The 20,594-nt window shown below is 43.7% G+C and overlaps 1 non-coding gene across 1 annotated transcript; it reads right to left on the bottom strand.

Moving 5' to 3' along the window:
• Positions 1 to 14,773: 14,773 nt before the first annotated feature.
• LOC130277930 (U2 spliceosomal RNA) lies at positions 14,774 to 14,960 on the bottom strand. The gene has a single exon (XR_008845640.1). It is a non-coding gene; the product is annotated as a U2 spliceosomal RNA (small nuclear RNA).
• Between the last annotated feature and the right edge of the window lie 5,634 nt (positions 14,961 to 20,594).

Raw genomic sequence — 20,594 nt, 5'->3', positions numbered from 1 at the left:
AACATAAATCATATAAAATAGTAAAGTAAAATAATTGACATCCTTAATTATGAAAAGTCAGTTCTTACGTAATATGGAAAAATGAATGTAGCAAAGTGGGAAAAAAAAGAGAACGGTCACCATCTAGTATATAAATATAACCAAAGGTCTCAATATTTAATAAAGTTGATTGATAAGATATAGCTCCAGGAATATACAATTGATTTCTTAAATATTGAGAAAAGTCAACCGGAGTAAAAAAAAGGCGCTTCCATAAAATCTCACAGCTAAATAATGTATGGTGTATAATGTTTGAGTTTGATGTTACTGGTTGTCTTCAGACTAACTTGTCCATTGAAGACTGAGCTGTTTGGAGACTTGGCATCTGGAATTTCTACATTGAGATTGCAAATATTCAGTGTAAACATAGGTTGCAGCTAATCTGAAATCCATAGATAAATGCTGCACAAACTCAACTTTCAGCCATTCAGTCACCTTCTGGACAGGAAATCATTTTATAGCCAGCTGTTATTGAGATAAAGTTTCATTGCAGATCCTATGTATTACATATTATTGCTCTGTACTTTACTTCATATTTCCTTCCGAGCACAATAGTTATGCATGAAAATATCAGTCAACCTTCTGATTTCTACCTATTTATGCATTATGGCATTCAACAGAACAATAATTTCATTATATTCCATAAGTGTTTTTCTAAGGCTTTCTACACCTTTAATAGACATAATGTGGGGAAATTAACTATTTGTGAACACAAATAATTATTTTTGATTTTGCCTAAAGTGCTTTAGTTGGAAAAAATCCAGAATTCAGTCGGAAATTTATCATTGATTTTAAACAGTTTTTAAGCAATTATTTTGTACAAATGGGTCAAAAAGTTGTACATTTTTGTGCAGCACATTTAGACTAAATCAAGAAAAAAAACTTAAATGTAGTATTAGCTTTTTGCAGTGTTCGGTGATTTATCAATTGCAATTTTTTTAAAATTAGTTGCACATTTTTGCGCAACCTCACACCAGCCAGAACCACACTTGGTCATATCTAAACTACTTCTCTATTTATGAAGAATGTGCACCTCTTTGATAAATGTGGGGGAGTTACACATGATGGCCCACATTTATCATTGCAGTGCAAGTTAAGCATGTTTTACACCTTTTTTTTTGTGTGCTGATAATGTGTAGGAGCACCAAATGTATTAAAAGGTAAAAGAGCTTTAATAAATTTTGTGCAGGTGCACATTTTCTGAAATTTCTGTCTACACATACACCAAAAAGCTACACCATGTCTGAGCTGATGTAGTTTTAGAGACTTTGCGCCTTTTTTTTTGCTCCTTTTTACAAAAAGGGGCAATGATAAATCCCTTCCATATCATGTCTATTGCCAAAATCAGTGGATTGCAACTAAAAATCAGTGGATTGCAACTCAAAATAAGCAGAAATGTGTAAACAAAAAGTGGCAAAAAAGGCGCAAAAAACCCTGCTTGCGCCTTTTTTGCCCCTTTTTTAGACACAAAAACAGTCTAAAGACAATGATAAATGTGGACCGATGTGTGCCCAGGCAAATGGAATAAAAAGGACTTACACAGACAATGATAATTTCCCTTCTGTACATCTAAAACCTTACTCTTTTTTCACAGCATAAGGCTATGTTCACACACACACACACACACAGTATTTAGGTCAATTGTTTAAGCCATAAAAAGGCTTTTTATAGCTTAAAAACTCTCCCAAATATGGCCATTTAAAAAAAAAAAATATTTGGTTATGTGGAATTATTTTAAATATTTATTAAAGGGGTTATCCAGGAAAAAAAACTTTTTTTTTATATATCAACTGGCTCCAGAAAGTTAAACAGATTTGTAAATTACTTCTATTAACCCCTTAAGGACACATGACGTACTGGAACGTCATGTGTCCTCTCCCAATCTATAACGCGGGGCCACGTCGTGGCCCCGCATCATAGCGGGTCGGGCCCGACCTCTAACAACGGCCGGGACCCGTGGCTAATAGCGCGCGGCATTGATCGCAGTGCCACACGCTATTAACCCTTTAGACGCGGTGTTCAAAGTTGAACGCCGCGTCTAAAGTGAAAGTGAAAGTGTGTAGGTTAGCTCAGTGGGCTGTTCGGGATAGCCGCAGTGAAATCGCGGCATCCCGAACAGCTTACAGGACAGCAGGAGGATCCCTACCTGCCTCCTCGCTGTCCAATCGCCGAATGACTGCTCAGTGCCTGAGATCCAGGCATGAGCAGTCAAGCGGCAGAATCATCGATCACTGGTTTTTATGAGAAATCAGTGATCAATGTGAAAGATCAGTGTGTGCAGTGTTATAGGTCCCTATGGGTCCCTACTGCAAAAAAAAGTGAAAAAAATAAAGGGAATAAAGATCATTTAACCCCTTCCCTATTAAAAGTTTGAATCACCCCCCTTTTCCCATAAAAAAAAACCACAGTGTAGATAAAAATAAAAATAAACATATGTGGTATCGCCGCGTGCGGAAATGTCCGAATTATAAAAATATATAGTTAATTAAACCGTACGGTCAATGGCGTGCACGCAAAAAAATTCCATAAGTCCTATGAATGCAAAAATGGTACCGTTAAAAACTTCAGATCACGGCGCAAAAAATGAGCCATCATACCGCCCCATACGCGGAAAAATAAAAAAGTTATAGAGGTCAGAAATGACAATTTTAAACGTATTAATTTTCCTGCATGAAGTTATTATTTTTTCCAGAAGTACGACAAAATCAAACCTATATAAGTAGGGTATCATTTTAACCGTATGGACCTACAGAATAAATATCAGATGTAATTTTTACCGAAAAATGTACTACGTAGAAACGGAAGCCCCCAAAATTTACAAAACAGCATTTTTTTTTCAATTTTGTCTCACAATGATTTTTTCTTACGTTTCACGGTCGATTTTTGGGCAAAATGACTGACGTCATTACAAAGTAGAATTGGTGGTGCAAAAAATAGGCCATCATATGGATTTTTAGGTGCAAAATTGAAAGAGTTATGATTTTTTAAAGGCAAAGAGCAAAAAACGAAAATGCAAAAACGGAAAAAACCCCGGTCCTTAAGGGGTTAAAAAATCTTAATCCTTTCAGTACTTATGAGTTGCTGAAGTTGAGTTGTTCTTTTCTATCTAAGTGCTCTCTGATGACACGTGTCTCAGGAACCGCCCAGTTTAGAAGCAAATCCCCATAGAAAACCTCTTCTACTCTGTGCAGTTCCCGAGACAAGCAGAGATGTCAGCAGAGAGCACTGTTGCCAGACAGAAAACAACCACTCAACTTCAGCAGCTGATAATTATTGAAAGGATTAAGATTTTTTAATAGAAGCAATTTACAAATCTGTTTATCTTTCTGGAGCCAGTTGATATAAGAAAAAAAAAGCTTTTTTCCTGGAATACCCCTTTAAAGCTTTTACAGTATTTACCATGCAATATAAATAACAATGTTATAACTTTATTGTGGGTCATGTTTACAATACTAAAGGGAATGACTAGGTATAAAATGTATATCTGCACATATTTTCTAGGTATTCGATAAATGACCAAGTTTGTATTAGACAACATTTGGATTGACCAAACACCTACGTACAATTTCAGGGCAGTATACTGTATAAAGTATATGAACCTGTATACATAAGAATGAAACATTTTTTTGTTTTTAGGTATAAAATATCTTACTATTAAACTAAAAAACAAAACAATTAATCTTACTAGTAAACTATGTACTCTCCTTAAATATCCCTTATTTATTATACCATTAGGCACCAGGTGGATTTTATCTATACAAATATTTCTTAATCTCCATCTGAAAAAAGGAAGTGCCATCACTTCTAAGTTAAACAATTGGTTTTGAGTATTTAGACAGAAGTTGGTTGATTTAGATAAGATTACACCTCTCTTTCCTGATAAATAGCAGCTATAAAACACATGTATCATGAAAATGACCATATGTTCTCTACATAATGTTAGTCTTTATGAAATGTATGTCATTTATTCATTTATAGTGAAAACAGTTAATGATCTAAACCACTTCCACCAATTTCTAGGTGTAAAATTTAAGTAGAGATATCCATCAGTAAATAGAAATATTTATTGTACAGATCATGGAAATTAACAATATTTTACATTTACATACATTTAAAAATGAGCATTTACATATCTAACATAATGGGTGTTACAGTTGCACTCCGGCCAGATTCGCCGGCTGTGAGCGCTTTATGTCCCGGCTGTGTGAGAGGCTGAGTTGTGCCCGTCGCTCACCTTCCTATGTCCTTGCTCCCTGATGTCCCCACAGCTCTGGCATGTGTGCCTCTGGCCCCTTGGGCATGCGCACACCAGAGCTCTGTTTCTTAAAGGACAGTACTCTATTAGTCTAAGTGTTTGCACCTGTCCCCTGGTCCATAAGTACCATAAGTATCTGCTCCTCCCTGCTCCCTGGGCAGTATCCTTGGTTGTCTGTCTAAGTCTTTGTTTGTCCTAGCCTGAGTCAAGTCCTGTTCCAGAGTCTAGCCTGTTCTGGTGTCTGTGTACCTGTTCCTAGTTCCGGCCTGTCCTGTTCCCGTGTTCCTGCCTTGTCCTTCTGCCTTGCCAGTCACGTCCTTCCCGCCACGTCCTGCTTGCCACGTCCTGCGAGTCTTTGTCTGTGCCACATCAACCCCCAGCTACCTGGGTGTCACCCGCCACAGCAAGACCATCCCGCTTTGTGGCAGGCTCTGGTGAAGACTGGTGGCACCTTAGACCCTGCTCTCTGGCACAGCTCAAGTCTCTATACACACAGGCCCAGAGAATCCACCACCTGCTGTCCTCCTGCCGTGATTCCTAACAGTAAGATCCGTCCCGTCCTAACAATGGGCCTCATTTACAAAGAGTGTCGGGTTTTTACTAGTGGGAAATGTTGTTTCAGATTTGCAGGATTCCGCTCTATTTACTATTGGGAAAAGTCAGGAAAATTTTCTGACCAGCTTTTTCTTGATGGAAATTTCCAGTCATTTGTCCACAGGATTTTCTGTGAATTCAATAGTAAAACGGTCGGGTTGTGAATCCACACCCCCTTTCGGACCGGCCATGTTTCCTTTACGACAGATCAAGCCCCTTTTTCGGTTTTTCAAAGTGCAATGTCGGGTTTGTCGGATTTTCAAGGCGCAGACTGTCGCACACTGGCGCAGACTGGGGCAGACATGTCGCAGACACTCTGCGCCAAAATAACCCGACAAAAACTGGTCGTTTTAAGCTTAGTAAATGAGGCCCAATATGTCTCCACCGAGTGTTCAAAGAAAATTTAATAATACTAATTCTTAGATATTGTAAACAGTTTTTAAATGCTTGAGATTTTTCACAATGGCTCATCCTATTTGATAAATCATGTGCATCTGTAAACTGTGTAGACTAAATTCAGACATTTAAATTCTTCTTTTTTACATCTGAATTATGCTTTGGGGTATTTACGTCATGCCCCCCCCCCCTTTATTTAGCAAAGCAATGCCTTGATAAGCCATGCTCCTTTACTGAATGGGACTAAAAAGTTTCTAAAACTTTTTGTGGAGAAAGACAATATGTGCAATACCACAGCAATCCTAAGGAAAGTGTGTTTATGGATTGACTTTTGAGCAAGCAAGCATTTTTCTTTTCTCTGTTTTCATTGTTCCAGAAAGATTATCAACTATTTGCAGGAGAGTATGCTGCAGACAATATTTATAGCGTAAGAACGGCGTTCCTGCACTTACTCTAGCACAGGAATGCCATTCCCATTACAGTAGTCCTGCAGGACTAACCCTTGGATTATGTTTACATGGGCTTAGACTCTGAATCTGCATTCTGTGTTTCTCAGGAGTTAATGCTTCAGTATCTATATACTTTTTGGTTCAAATAATCTGTAATGCTTGTGCTTAAATTTTACCTTTTATCCAAAGCTAATTACTTTTTATGCTTGTTTCACTGTTTACCATGAGAAGCCATGTTTAGTCTCACCCCGTTTGCTATCCATTGATGTGCATGGTGCTTTTACCATCCTTTATACTTTTTATACTTTGTATTTTTTTTTTTTGCTAATAAATAAATAAAAATTCTAATATTTTTTTGTTTGTGCATTGTTTTTGGTGGATCATATATGAAGGTGCACAACAGTTTAAACTTTTTTTTTTTTGGGTGATAAACTATCCAACCTGTGCCAATCTGATCTTTTGCATCAGCTTTTTGACTGTTATTCTGTGCATTGCCACTGCTTCATCTAGTGCTTGGGTCAAGTATTTTTTCTGCTGACTATTTCATCCTCACTCTTCTGTACTCAGTCTCCTTTGGACACCTGGGCTGCTGCCCTTCCGTTCCAGTTTCTACATCTGTTGTCTCTGAGTCAGTGTTGCCCTGCTCCCTAACTACTAAGTACAGTATATCTGGACTTTTATTTTCTGTTGTATGATTACTTGGTGACTTGCACCAGTTGCACCTAGTTTACTGGTCTAGAAGCTACCCACACCAGAATGATCTTGCAGGCTTTGGCAGCTAAGACAAGCATCCACATCCTGGAATGGGATGTAAAGGTAAGAGAGAGTGCTAAGTGTAAGAACCCAAAGGGTTAATCTGCACTGAGGTCTTTTGTTATTCTGGTTACTATGGAAACGCCCTGTTCTCTGATGGTCAGCTGACCTCGTTGGCTTTTCACCTGTTCTGGCTCCTATATAGCTGGCAGTCTGCTCTCACACCCTGCCTGCGAAAGAGCTCATACTCCTAGCTAGCGTTTGAACTGCATCTTGTATTTCTGGCATATTTGACCCATTGGCTCTGCTCTCTGACTCCTCTTCTGTTTCTGCAATCTGGCTTTTCTGTTATATCTGGGTACTGACTCGGCGTGTGGACTGTGGCTTATTGTGTGTGTTATTATTATTATGTTTAGTTATTATTTCTGTTAGTGTGTGTGTTTCCATACAGTGTTCCCGACCTCTGTCTGTATTATAGTTTATTTTGTTGATGTTTGACTCCCTGCACTTATTTAGGCACAGTGGTTGTGGACCCGTCGCCTTGGGAGGGTACGAAAGTAGGCAGGGCAAGTGGGAGCAGGTGAGTTTAGGGCCTCACTCTTCCCTGCCCAGATGGGACATTTTTGCAGGCCCACATACCTGCATTTGCCTTGTTCCTGCATTATGGAAACAATGTCTGCTGTGATAGAGCAAATGCAAGACTTGACTCAGCTGGTTCAGGATTTAGCTGAAAGACTTCAGCAGTGTGAGTCTTCTCTGCCTCAGTCAGCTTCACTCTGACTCAGACCATGACTCAGAGATTGCAAGCTACATTGCAAGCATTGTTTACTAGCTAGAATCCAGGAGTTGGAGTCTGCCCGTACTCAGGTGTCATCTGTTCCTGTCTCGGCTCCCGTGGATCCGCAAGTTAGTCTCCCGGATTGATTTTCCATTTAACTGAAAAATGTTTAAGACCTTCTGTGAAAGTTGCAAGTTATACTTTCATCTGAGACCTTACTCTTCTGGCACTGAGGCCCAGAGAGTGGGAATTATTATGTCTCTTTTGCAAGGGGGTCAAGGAATGTTTTTTTTTCCCTTGGTCCCAATGCCCCTGAGTTGACCTTCGTGGATTCACTATTTGCGGGATTGGGGCTCTTGTACGCAGAACCAGACCGTGCTGCATGTGCTGAATCTCAGCTGCGTACATTGAAGCAGGGTCACAGACCCGTTAAGGAGTATTGTGCAGACTTTAGAAAGTGGTGTGTGGCTTCTCGGCGGAATACTCCAGCTTTGGTTTGTCAGTTTAGATTAGGATTATCCGACACCTTAAAAGACATGCTGGTGACTTACCCCTCTCCTGGCACCATTGACCAAGCCATGACGTTAGCTGTCCACCTAGGGCAGGTATGCAAGTAGGCAGGGCAAGTGGGAGCGGGGGAATTTAGGGCTTCACTCTTCCCTGCCCAGACATGACACTTAGACTCTGTTTTTGAGTTTGACTCTATCCAGCAGCCTGCCCACAATAGCTCATATTGGCAGTGGTGCCTAGAGCACAGAGTAAAAACTGTGAAATGGCTTCTGAAGAAGCAGTAGCTTTTTGGGTTCTTACCATAAACCCTTGATGTAAATACTATCAAAAATTTTATTAAGTCAGAAAACAAGGCAAGACATGATAAGATACATAAAAAAGATTATTAAAAAGAGGACTTTGTACTGAAACAACATCCCCGGTCTCACAGTCTTTTATCTTGCTTACCTAGATACATGTTTTCTTGTATGTGATATTGCACAATGCACTTGCAGCTTATCTACCTAGATACATGTTTTTTTGTATGTGATATTGCGCATTGCACTTGCATCTACTTGCACTATTTTGTATACCCATATTTGGCATATGATGTTTTCATTTTTACACCTTTCTGTGTGACCCCAGTCATGCCAATTTAAATTATTTTGCTTGTATGTTATCATGTCTAGTCTTGTTTTCTCACCTAAATTCTGAATTAAATTTTGGATAATATTTACTTTGTGATTCCCTTTTTCTATTGTTTGGCAGTGACTATTTTTGGAGTCACTACACAGTTTTACAGCAGGAGACACTGTGTGTTATGTTTATTTTCCCTGATTTGCAGATTTTTTATTTTAAACATACCCCCCGTATTGTCATGCACAGTTATAAAAAGTGTCACCAATAAATGTCCTTTTTTTATTGATTTCTTGAAGATCGACGCACAATTAGGCTAACCCTACTTAAAAAGTCAGTTTGCTGCTAAAGTGCAACTGTAACGCCGAGCGCTCGGGGTCCCGCCGCTTCCCCAGAGCGCTCGCGGCGTTATGCTAACAGCAGCGCTCCGGTCTCTGCCTCTGACCTGTGTTCATGCCGGCGGGACACGATCCGCGTGGCGGGTCAGACCCGCTCGCGGATCGCGCCCCGTGTGTGGCGGGTCAGACCCGCTCGCGGATTGCGCCCCGTTCTACTCACCCTCCTCCTCCTGTGGCTGTCTCGGCCCGGCACGCGCGGCCCCACTCCCTAGGGCGCGCACGCGCCGACATTCTAAGATTCAAAGGGCCAGCACACCGCTAATTGGTGCCTGGCCCAATCAGTTCAATCACCTCCCTACACATAAATACACACTTCCCCTTCCTGTCCTTGCCGGATCTTGTTGCCTTGTGCCCTGAGAAAGCGTTATAGTGTGTTCCCTAGCCTGTGTACTCAGACCTTCTTCTGTTGCCCCTGACTATGAACCTCGCTGCCTGCCCTGACCTTCTGCTACGTCTGACCTTGCCTCTGTCTAGTCCTTGTGTCGCCAGTCTCAGCTGCCAGAGAGGTCGAGTCGCTAATGAGGAACACGGCCTGGTAGTTACCGCCGCAGCAAATCCATCCCGCTTTGCGGCGGGCTCTGGTGAACGCCAGTAACTGCTTAGAACCGTTTCCCCAGTACGACCCGCGTCATCGCCTCTTGCACAGAGGATCCACCTCCAGTGTCCTCACAGCCGCTAGTCCAGATCCTGACAGTAGATCCGGCCATGGATCCCGCTGAGGTACCGCTGCCAAGCCTCGCTGACCTCACCTCTGTGGTTGCCCAGCAGTCCCAGCTGATTGCCCAACAAGGACAACAGCTGTCGCAGTTGACCGCCATGATTCAACAGCTTCTGCCTCCACAGCCTCAACCATCTCCTACAGTGGGCGAATATGCCATACAATTCCGTACTTTGGCCTCTGAGTTGGCCTGGAACAATGAGGCTCTCTGCGCGCCCTTTAAAAAAGGTTTATCCAGCCACATTAAGGATTGTCTGGCCGCACGAGAGATACCCTTCACTCTGACTGAACTTATCCAGTTGGCTACCCGCATTGATATGCACTACATTGAAAGACGTCAGGAGCTCCGCCAGGAGAAAGATCTTGTTCTCACCAGGCGATACCCACGCCTGGCTCCTCTCTTCCAGCATCCTCTGCAGCCTGTTAATGTGCCTCCCACTGAGGAGGCCATGCAAGTGGACCGGTCTCGCCTGATTCAGCAAGAGAGGACTCGCCGGAGGAGCGAGAACTTATGCTTATACTGTGCGAGCTCTGAACATTTCCTAAAGGACTGTCCCCTTCGTCCTCAGCGTCAGGGAAACGCTCGCACCTAGTGAACGTGGGAGAGGCGTCACTGGGTGTAAATTCTTCCTCTCCACGCCTGACTATTCCAGTGTGGATTTCTCCAGCCGCTAAAGCCTCCTTCTCTGCGGAGGCTTTCTTGGACTCTGGTTCAGCAGGAAACTTCATTAAAGCCTCCTTCATCAACCGGTTTAACATCCCTGTTATCCATCTCGTTAAACCCTTCTTCATTTCTTCGGTTAACGGAGAAAAACTGAATTGCACCGTGCGCTACCGCACAGAACCCGTGCACATGACCGTGGGGGTTCTCCATCAAGATGCTATTGAATTTTTTGTTCTGCCAAACTGCACCTCTGATATCCTTCTAGGCTTAACCTGGCTCCAGCGTCACTCTCCTACCCTCGACTAGACCACTGGGGACATTAAATCCTGAGGCTCTTCCTGCCACACATCCTGCCTTAAGTCAGTACCTACTAGTCAATTCTCCATCGCTTCTCCATTGCTATCAGGACTTTTCTGACGTCTTTTGCAAGAAACAGGCAGAGGCCTTACCACCACATAGGCCCTACGATTGTCCTATTGAATTGCTCCCTGGTACCACACCGCCCCGTGGCAGGATTTACCCCCTCTCCGCTCCAGAAACTAAGGCCATAACGGAGTACGTTCAGGAGAATCTCAAGAAAGGTTTCATCAGGAAGTCTTCTTCTCCTGCCGGAGCAGGATTCTTCTTTGTTGCCAAAAAGGACGGGTCACTACGCCCTTGCATTGACTACCGCGGCCTCAATAAAATCACTGTAAAGAACCGCTACCCTCTGCCTCTCATCTCGGAACTCTTTGACCGTCTGCGCGGAGCTAAGATTTTTACTAAGCTTGACCTCAGGGGCGCATATAACCTCATCAGAATTCGTGAAGAAGATGAGTGGAAAACCGCTTTTAACACCAGAGATGGTCACTTCGAATACCTCGTCATGCCATTTGGTCTTTGCAATGCCCCTGCAGTCTTCCAAGACTTTGTCAATGAAATCTTCTGGGACTTATTGTATACCTGCGTAGCCATCTTGATGACATACTAATCTTCTCCTCCAACCTAGAGGAACACCGCCTCCATGTTTGTCAAGTGCTCCAGCGCCTCCGTGTTAACCATCTCTATGCCAAAATTGAAAAATGCCTCTTTGAATGTAGCTGTCTTCCTTTCCTGGGATATCTGGTCTCAGGACAAGGTCTTCAAATGGACCCCGACAAGCTCTCCGCGGTCTTGGATTGGCCACGCCCCTCGGGACTTCGCGCTATCCAGCACTTCCTCGGATTCGCTAATTACTACTGTCAGTTCATCCCCCACTTCTCCACTATCGTGGCTCCCATTGTGGCTCTGACAAAGAAAGATGCGAATCCGAGATCCTGGCCTCCCCAAGCGGAAGAAGCTTTAACTCGCCTTAAGGCCGCCTTCGCCTCCACCCCCGTCTTGACTAGGCCCGATCCTCTGAAACCATTCTTCCTTGAGGTAGACGCTTCTTCGGTAGGAGCCGGGGCGTTTCTTCTTCAAAAAACCTCTAAAGAAAAAAATGTCACTTACGTTTTTTTTTTCTAAAACGTTTTCTCCTCCTGAAAGGAACTACGCTATTGGTGACCGTGAATTGTTGGCCATTAAGTTGGCTCTGGAGGAGCGGAGACATCTCCTGGAAGGATCCCTTCACCCTATCACCATCTACACTGACCACAAAAAACTGTCCTACCTACAGTCCGCCCAGCACTTTAATCATCGCCAGGCCAGGTGGTCGTTGTTCTTTTCCCGCTTCAATTTCCAAATCCATTTTCTTCCTGCAGACAAGAATGTCAGGGCGGATGCCCTATCACATTCCACCAATGCCACAGAAGCTGAAACCTCTCCTCAACACATCATCCCTCCCGAGTGTCTGATCTCTGCTGCTCCTGCTTCTCTGGTGCCTGTTCCTCCAGGAAAAACTTTTGTCCCTTCACTTCTTTGCCTCCGGACTCTCAAATGGGGTCATTCCTCTCACTTGGCGGGTCACTCTGGAATCAAAAAATCCATTCAGTTGATTGCCAGACACTATTGGTGGCCTGTCTTTGAAAAAAGATGTGACTGAGTTCGTACGGTCCTGTACTGTCTGTGCACGTGACAAAACTCCTCGCCAGAGGCCTGCGGGTCTTCTCATTCCCCTGCTGGAGCCCGAACAGCCTTGGTCACATATAGAGATGGACTTCGTCGCTGACCTTCCTGTATCCCATGGCAACACTGTCATTTGGGTGGTCGTTGATCGATTCTCCAAGATGGCTCATTTTGTCCCACTTCCTGGTCTCCCTTCTGCGCCACAGTTGGCAAAGCAATGCTTTTTGCACATTTTTCGTCTCCACGGACTGCCTACGCATATCTTCTCTGATAGAGGCGTTCAATTCATCTAAAAATTCTGGAGAGCACTCTGCACCCAATTGAAGATTAAATTGAATTTTTCCTCCGCCTACCACCCGCAGTCCAATGGACAAGTGGAGAGAGTGAACCAGATCCTTGGTGACTACCTGCGACATTTTGTCTACTCCCGCCAAGACGATTGGGTCGACCTGTTACCCTGGGCTGAATTCTCGTACAATTTCAAAGACTCTGAGTCTTCCGCCAAGTCTCCATTTTTTGTGGTGTATGGCCATCACCCGCTTCCCCCCTCCCCATTCCCACTTCATCTGGAGTTCCTGCCGTAGATGAATTGACCCGGGAATTTTCCTCGATTTGGAAAGAGACTCAAAAGTCGCTCTCACTGGCCTCTTCTCGAATGAAGAGACATGCGGATAAGAAGAGAAGAACTCCTCCTGTCTTTGCCCCTGGTGACAAAGTGTGGCTCTCTGCAAAATATAGTCGGTTTCGTGTCCCGAGCTACAAGCTGGGTCCACATTACCTCGGGCCATTTAGAGTCAAAAGTCAAATCAACTCTGTCTCCTACAAGCTCCATCTTCCTCCTTCTCTTCGTATTCCTAACTCCTTTCATGTTTCCCTTCTCAAACCTCTCATTCTTAACAGCTTTTCCCCCAAGGTCACCTTTCCTGCTCCTGTCTCTGGCTCCTCTCATGTCTTCTTGGTAAAAGAAATTCTCATCTCCAAGGTTGTCAGAGGTAAAAAAAAAATTCTTGTCGACTGGGAGAATTGTGGCCCCGAAGAGAGGTTTTGGGAGCCCGAGGACAATATCCTCGACAAGGAGCTCATTCATGGGTTCCTGGGCTCCAAAAAGAGGGGGAGACCTAAGAGGGGGGAGTACTGTAACGCCGAGCGCTCCGGGTCCTGCGGCTTCCCCGCAGCGCTCGCAGCGTCATGCTAACAGCAGCGCTCCGGTCTCTGTCTCTGACCGCGAGCGATGCTGTGTTCCTGCCGGCGGGGACGCGATCCGTGTGGTGGGTCAGACCCACTCGCGGATCACTCCCCGTTCTACTCACCCTCCTCCTCCTGTGGCTGTCTCGTCCCGGCGCGCGCGGCCCTGCTCCCTAGGGCGCGCGCGCGCCGACGTTCTAAGATTCAAAGGGCCAGCGCACCGCTAATTGGTGCCTGGCCCAATCAGTTCAATCACCTCCCTACACATAAATACACACTTCCCCTTCCCATCCTTGCCGGATCTTGTTGCCTTGTGCCCTGAAAAAGCGTTATAGTGTGTTCCCCAGCCTGTGTATCCAGACCTTCATCTGTTGCCCCTGACTACGAACCTCGCTGCCTGCCCTGACCTTCTGCTACGTCTGACCTCGCCTTTATCTAGTCCTTGTGTACCGCGCAAGTCTCAGCTGCCAGAGAGGTCGAGTCGCTACTGGGGAACACGACCTGGTAGTTTCCACCGCAGAAAGTCCATCCTGCTTTGCGGTGGGCTCTGGTGAACACCAGTAACTGCTTAGAACCGATTCCCCAGTACGACCCGCGTCATTGCCTCTCTGGCACAGAGGATCCACCTCCAGTGTCCTCACCAGCCGCTAGTCCGGTTCCTGACAGCAACTTTTCTTTTTCTTTTTTTTATCTAAAGCCGAGGAACGTGCTCTCGAATCACCCAAAGTGCAAGAAAAAGTGCAAACGTGTTACACTAAAAAAAACATGCTCAAAGGATGTGGTCTATCGCAAGCCCTTCTCCGATAGGAGAGAGGCCCCCCAACAAACCTTACCCTTCGCCTCCGGACCAAAAGGTACCTGCGAGGTTCCTGGTTCGATGTCCCTTTTCGCCAAAGCTACTAGGGGACCACAAATGCTCCCGGCATCCCCCTTGGCATTAGCCAAGGTATCTGCCCGCAGAGCCGATAACGGTAGGTACCCTGCCAAAGCAGGAGTACCCGGGGTGTTTGCAGGGAGGTGCGGAACCTAATGGCCACACACACCTCCCCTAGACCGCCAGGAGGGACACCCAAAAGGGCTACCGCATCCTGACAAATCCTGTGAACACACAACACAGAAAAAGTGACACAGTGAGACAAAAAGAAATAAATAAGTGAATGTGTGCAGATATACTGCCCGGACATCCGGCCGGATCTTTAAAAATTTCTCTGATCCTAGCCAGAAGGCCGGGAATCAAGAGGTGAGTGCCACAAGGTGAAGCGATTATGGTGCCCGTGCTTCAACTCAGTGAGCCAGTATTCCCAGTGAGTTTCGGCACCTCGGGGTCACCACTCTCCGAGGCACAAAGTACCTCGGCTCTAGACCCTCTCAGCCTCATGGCGAGACCCGGAGGGAACAGGTCACATCGGGGCAGCCGTCGAGCTGATTCCTCAGAACCAGCCCCGGAAAGCCCCGGTACACCTGCACCCTCCATGCAGCACCCATCCCCACCAGCCCCATACCGGCGTAGTTTGCCACCGGCATGAAAACTGATAAGAACAGATACTACACTTGATCTTAGCCAAAAGGCCGAGAAGCCAGACTACTCCCCAAAAGGGAAGTTTCGACCCATCTGCAGACAGCTATTTCGGGGTATTTGCCCCTCGTCAGTACAGAGCAGGGGCAGACGAGGGGCAAAAACCCCGAAACAGCTGTCTGCAGATGGGTCGAAACTTCCCTTTTGGGGAGTAGTCTGGCTTGGCATAACTCCCATTCAGCTTTTTATATTCCTTAACAGGAGCTAAGCTGATACCAGGGAACACTACCTGAAAAGGTTGTGTAATGAGTTGCTTTGCATATTCCCCTACCCAGAATGCCTGCGGAGTGCTAAATGGCCTAACCTGAATCTCTGTTACACCTGAAGAGGTGTCCTCTCCCTGAGGAAAGTACTGACCCCGTTTAAAGCCTCAGGCCTCTCACCACAGGCCAAGCCAGATCACCCTGCTCTGTACTGACAAGGGGCAAAAATCCTGAAACAGCTGTCTGCAGATGGATCGAAACTTCCCTTTCGGGGAGTAGTCTGGCTTGGCATAACTCCCGTTCAGCTTTTTATATTCCTTAACAGCAGCTAAGCTGATACCAGGGAACACTACCTGAAAAGGTTTTGTAATGAGTTGCTTTGCATATTCCCCTATATATATATATATATATATATATATATATATATATATATATATATATATATATATAGAAAACATTATGCTCTGCTTATCAGAGAAAAAGGAACTGATTATTTTTGTAAGGCTGGGTGCACATATATCCAGCATCCGGCATAGGTGAACTCTGCCTAAATCTTGACGCAACTGATGACAACGTGCATCAGTTGTCATCAGTTGCATGGCATCCGGCATTCATTGTTTCTGTCACCGGACAGGGAAATGCAGCAAACTGTGTTCCCCTGTCCGGTGCCCTCCAGTGTGTCCAACCATCCGGCGTCAAAATTGAGACACTGGATGATTGTGAACTGTCTCATTCAATTGAATGGGATCAATTCTAGCATCAGTCTCCCTCAGTGCACGCTGGAGGGAAACTATGGCGGACAACTGATATGCAGTAGAGACCAAAAGTTTGGACACACCTTCTCATTCAGAGTTTTCTTTATTTTCATGACTATGAAAATTGTAGATTCACATTGAAGGCATCAAAACTATGAATTAACACATGTGGAATTATAGACATAACAAAAAAGTGTGAAACAACTTAAAATATGTCATATTCTAGGTTCTTCAAAGTAGCCACCCTTTGCTTTGATTACTGCTTTGCACACTCTTGGCATTCTCTTGTTGAGCTTCAAGAGGTAGTCACCTGAAATGGTTTTCACTTCACAGGTGTGCTGGTGTGGAGGAGGAGGTGTGATGGTGTGGGGGTGCTTTTCTGGTGACACTGTTGGGGATTTATAAAAAATTGAAGTCATACTGAACCAGCATGGCAACCACAGCATCTTGCCACGGCATGCTATTCCATCCGGTTTGCGTTTAGTTGGACCATCATTTATTTTTCAACAGGACAATGACCCCAAACACACCTCCATGCTGTGTAAGGGCTATTTGAGCAAGAAGGAGAGTGATGGGGTGCTGCGCCAGATGACCTAGCCTCCACAGTCACCGGACCTGAACCCAATCAAGATGGTTTGGGGTGAGCTGGACCGCAGAGTGAAGGCAAAAGGGACCAACAAGTGCTAAGCATCTCTGGGAACTCCTTCACGACTGTTGGAGGACCATTTCAGGTGACTACCTCTTGAAGCTCTTCAAGAGAATGCCAACAGTGTGCAAAGCAGCAATCAAAGCAAAAGGTGGCTAGAACCTAGAATATGACATATTTTCACACTTTTTTGTTATGTATATAATTCCACATGTGTTAATTCATAGCTTTGTTGCCTTCAGTGTGAATCTACAATTTTCATAGTCATGAAAATAAAGAAAACTCTGAATGAGAAGGTGTGTCCAAACTTTTGGTCTGTACTGTATGTGAACCCAGCCTAACCACATTGTGATCATGGATGATCTGTTCTCAAATCCAAAATGCAGAGCAATGTTGGCCTGGCTCAAGGTGAGTAGGATGTCAAGAGTCAAGAGTTTTTTAGCTGAAGATGGATTATTAGATTGATATATTATATTTATTTGTCTTTAAATAAATAAACACATCTACTAACAACATTCTATATAGAATGACAAAACAAGCAGAATGGCATATTGTTCATGTCACTACACAGAACCGTTCTTTTATCAGTGAAACATACTTAAATAGTCTTCAAGGCCTTGACACAAGTATTTAAATGCATGGGGGTTTTACTACATTCAAATTTTGGTCCAGACAAGAGCATTATGGGTATAATGGATTTGCATTTCCATTTCAGAATAAGTAATACTCTGGTGCACCTGATTTAATTTGATTTCTTTGTGAAGGATATGTATATAGCTATGAGCTATGGACATGTGACAGCCCATTGGCCTCAAGCACTGACTAATTGTACTGACTAATGACATGTAGAGATATATGGAACATTTGGTTCAGTCTATAAAGGCTGCTCGAAAAAAGAATAGCCAATCCTTTTTCTTGTTTACTACAACATTGCTCTCCTGTTCATAAACCCTGTTTTTCCATTCATCATTGTCACTTTGAAAAAGTATTACAGGTAGGGTCATTTATCCAGATCTATTAAATTTGAACATTATGCAGCTTGAAGTCAAATATACACGAATAAAGACTGTCATTTCTGATTAATGGCATATGACTTCGGTGTCTTATAAAATAATCTCAGTTGCAAAGCTGTACAAGAAGGTCATTATCTCCTGCATTGTCTGTAATGTCTTTTTTTTTCCTCCTTAGGCAAAAACGACAATAGTTTTATTCATTATGAAATTCCAGCTGATACTCCATCTTATTGCTAACTAATCATATGTAGACAAAATAGTGTGCAAAATGTGAAATCAAGACAAGCCCTGTAAAGGGGAAATTTTACCAGGAATTTATCATGTGGTGGAGGAAACTCTACCTTTTGTACTGGAAATGATGTCTGTTTTCTTTTCAGGAGAGATTAGGTATTGTAATACACTATTCAAATTCAATTTATGCAGACAAGTGCATGACATCCCTGCTTACATTAATGCATTCCATGATTCACCAATTCCTTTGGGTCCTCATGAATATTTTTTTTCCATTTCATGTGCAAAAAAAATAAAAAATACAGCAGGATTAGAATAACTTTCAGAAAACTGAAATAATTGAGACTGCTACATTCAGTATAGGTCTATGTTTGCATATTGCTTTGGAATAGGTAAATAAAATATGTGCTATAGTGATATGTGCATACAGAACATTTAGACAGGATAAACCGTTCAAATTCATAAAGCTAGCAGTTAAAATATCACCAAGTTTTATTCTCTCATTCCTTTATCTCTCTCTCATTCTTTCTCTGTCTTTTTATCTATCCATTTATTATGGGTAAATGACTAAAACATGACACGAAATCACAAATGAGGTTCATTGTTTATAAGATGGTGGAAGGTGTTAACTTTGGGGCAAATAAGAAAGGATTGGGGTGGAATTGTAAACCAAAGTATCGAATAAAGCATATAGCAGTAAAGCAATTTAAAGCATACTATGCTATTCTCTTGCATTAAAATCTATCAAGATATTGATCAATATGTTAGAGATTTCTGATACTGAAACTTTGGCCCAACAGTCCAAACAAGCTACCCTTCTTCTGAACGAACTTTAGAAAAATTTTTCTGTCTGATGTTTTTTCCAGACTGGTAATACACAACTTATTTTGATCATTCTGGAATCAGTGGTTGTCTGAAATAATGAACTTCACAAAGGTGATTTATCATATATATCAATGACGTATTAGAAGATCAAATGTGCTTGCTACACTTTTCAATGCAAATTTAATATTAAATGAAAGTATATAGAACAAACCAAACTTGTCATTATTATATAGTAAATAGTAAAATACTTAGGGTAAGGGCACACTTAGTGCATCTGCAGTGTTCTCCTACTTTGCCCGGCTTTCCTAGTTGCCGCTTTGAGCAGACACAGACTGAGCTGCGAGTTGTGTGCGCATGCGCAGTGTACTCAGACGTCACAGTCGCTCCCTCTGCTAGGTTGAGTGGCCACGATGTCCGTGAGTATTTTAAGCATGACGTGTGTGACTCACAGCTCAGTCTGTGTCGGCTTGTAACCAGGACACTCGGTCAAAGTAGGTGGCTGATTTTAAGGGCGGTCAGTAGCTCGTCCGCAGTGTCAAATATGCTGCGTATGCGCTACATGTGACCTTACTGATGAAGGGATATTTTAAAACTTTAGGCCATAAATTTCCCGCTTATCAGGTGTTCTGCACAGCTGTAAATCAAATATATATATATAGTCCAAAGTGTAGTAGAATCAGCACAGGATGGCCTCTAGTGTGGTGTACGATATCTACCAGCATGCCAATGCTGGATTCAGATACAAAGTCCTCCTTCCAGGATACAGCACCAATCATGAAGTCCGGTTAAGTGCAGGCTAAAATGCTTTATTGCATCAGAGAATACAAATGCAACGTTTTGGCTAGTGAGCCTTTCTCAAGCATACTGCATACATAAATACAACAATCTTATATAGGTAACAAATTCATGTGATAGGTAGAAGCACAGGTGCAGATAGTGCAGCATTATTCATTAAGCCAACCCTCCAAAGTCCATAGGTTTAGACGGTGGTCATGTGACTTAAAGGGGTACTCCGGTGGTCAACGTGTTTTTCCATTTTTGACTTACCCTATTTGTTTTGTTTCATTTCTATTCTTATTGTTTAGGCAACTCTATTTCTGTTCTTTGCTGTCTTTTTATCCCCCACTGTGTTTTCCTATCTTTGCTTCTATTTCCTGTTTCTTGCTGTGCTGAAAACTACAAATCTCAGCATGCCACATGCCTTGCTGGTTTGGGGCGGCTCCTTTTTCTTGTTTTGTTTGTTCCTCCCTTTACCCCCCTACTATTTTCCCAGGTCGGCCCCCTGATACACAGCACACTCATATAATCAGCCTTGGTTGGGATATACTGGCATACACACACAAGAGGGACTACAACTCCCAGCATGTGTCATTCAGGAGTCTTCAGTCTGTGGTATAACACCAGCATGCTGCCTCTGTAGTCTCCTGGGGTTTTTAGTTCACCACACCTGTAGAGGGCATACACCAGTGTTTCCCAACCAGGGTGCCTCCAGGTGTTGCAAAACGACTACTACCAGCATGCCTGGACAGCAAAAAGCTGTCCGGGCATGCTGGGAGTTGTAGCTTTGATACAGCTGAAGACAACCTGGTTGGAAAACAATGCACTTTGTTTGTAATATACTGAATAGGCAGGGCCAGTGTTTCCCAATCAGTGTGGTTCCAGCTGTCAGGGAATGCTGGAAGTTGTAGTTTTACAACAGCTGGAGGCACACTGGTTTGGAAACACTGGTGTAACATGATGTGTATGCTGAATAGGCTAGGACAGTGTTTCCCAACCAGTGTGCCTGCAGCTGTTGCAAAACTACAACTCCCAGCATGCCCAAAGTCTGTCAAGGCATGCTGGGAGTTGTAGTTTTGCAACAGCTGGAGGCACACTGGTTTGTAAACACTAGCATACACACACATAACAGGGACTACAACTCCCAGCATGTGTCATTCAGGAGTCCCCCCCCCCCCCCCTTCACACA

Source organism: Hyla sarda, chromosome 6 (genome assembly GCF_029499605.1).
Source record: "Hyla sarda isolate aHylSar1 chromosome 6, aHylSar1.hap1, whole genome shotgun sequence".
Classification (NCBI taxonomy): Eukaryota; Metazoa; Chordata; class Amphibia; order Anura; family Hylidae; genus Hyla; species Hyla sarda.
This window is presented reverse-complemented; position numbering and strand designations above follow the sequence as displayed.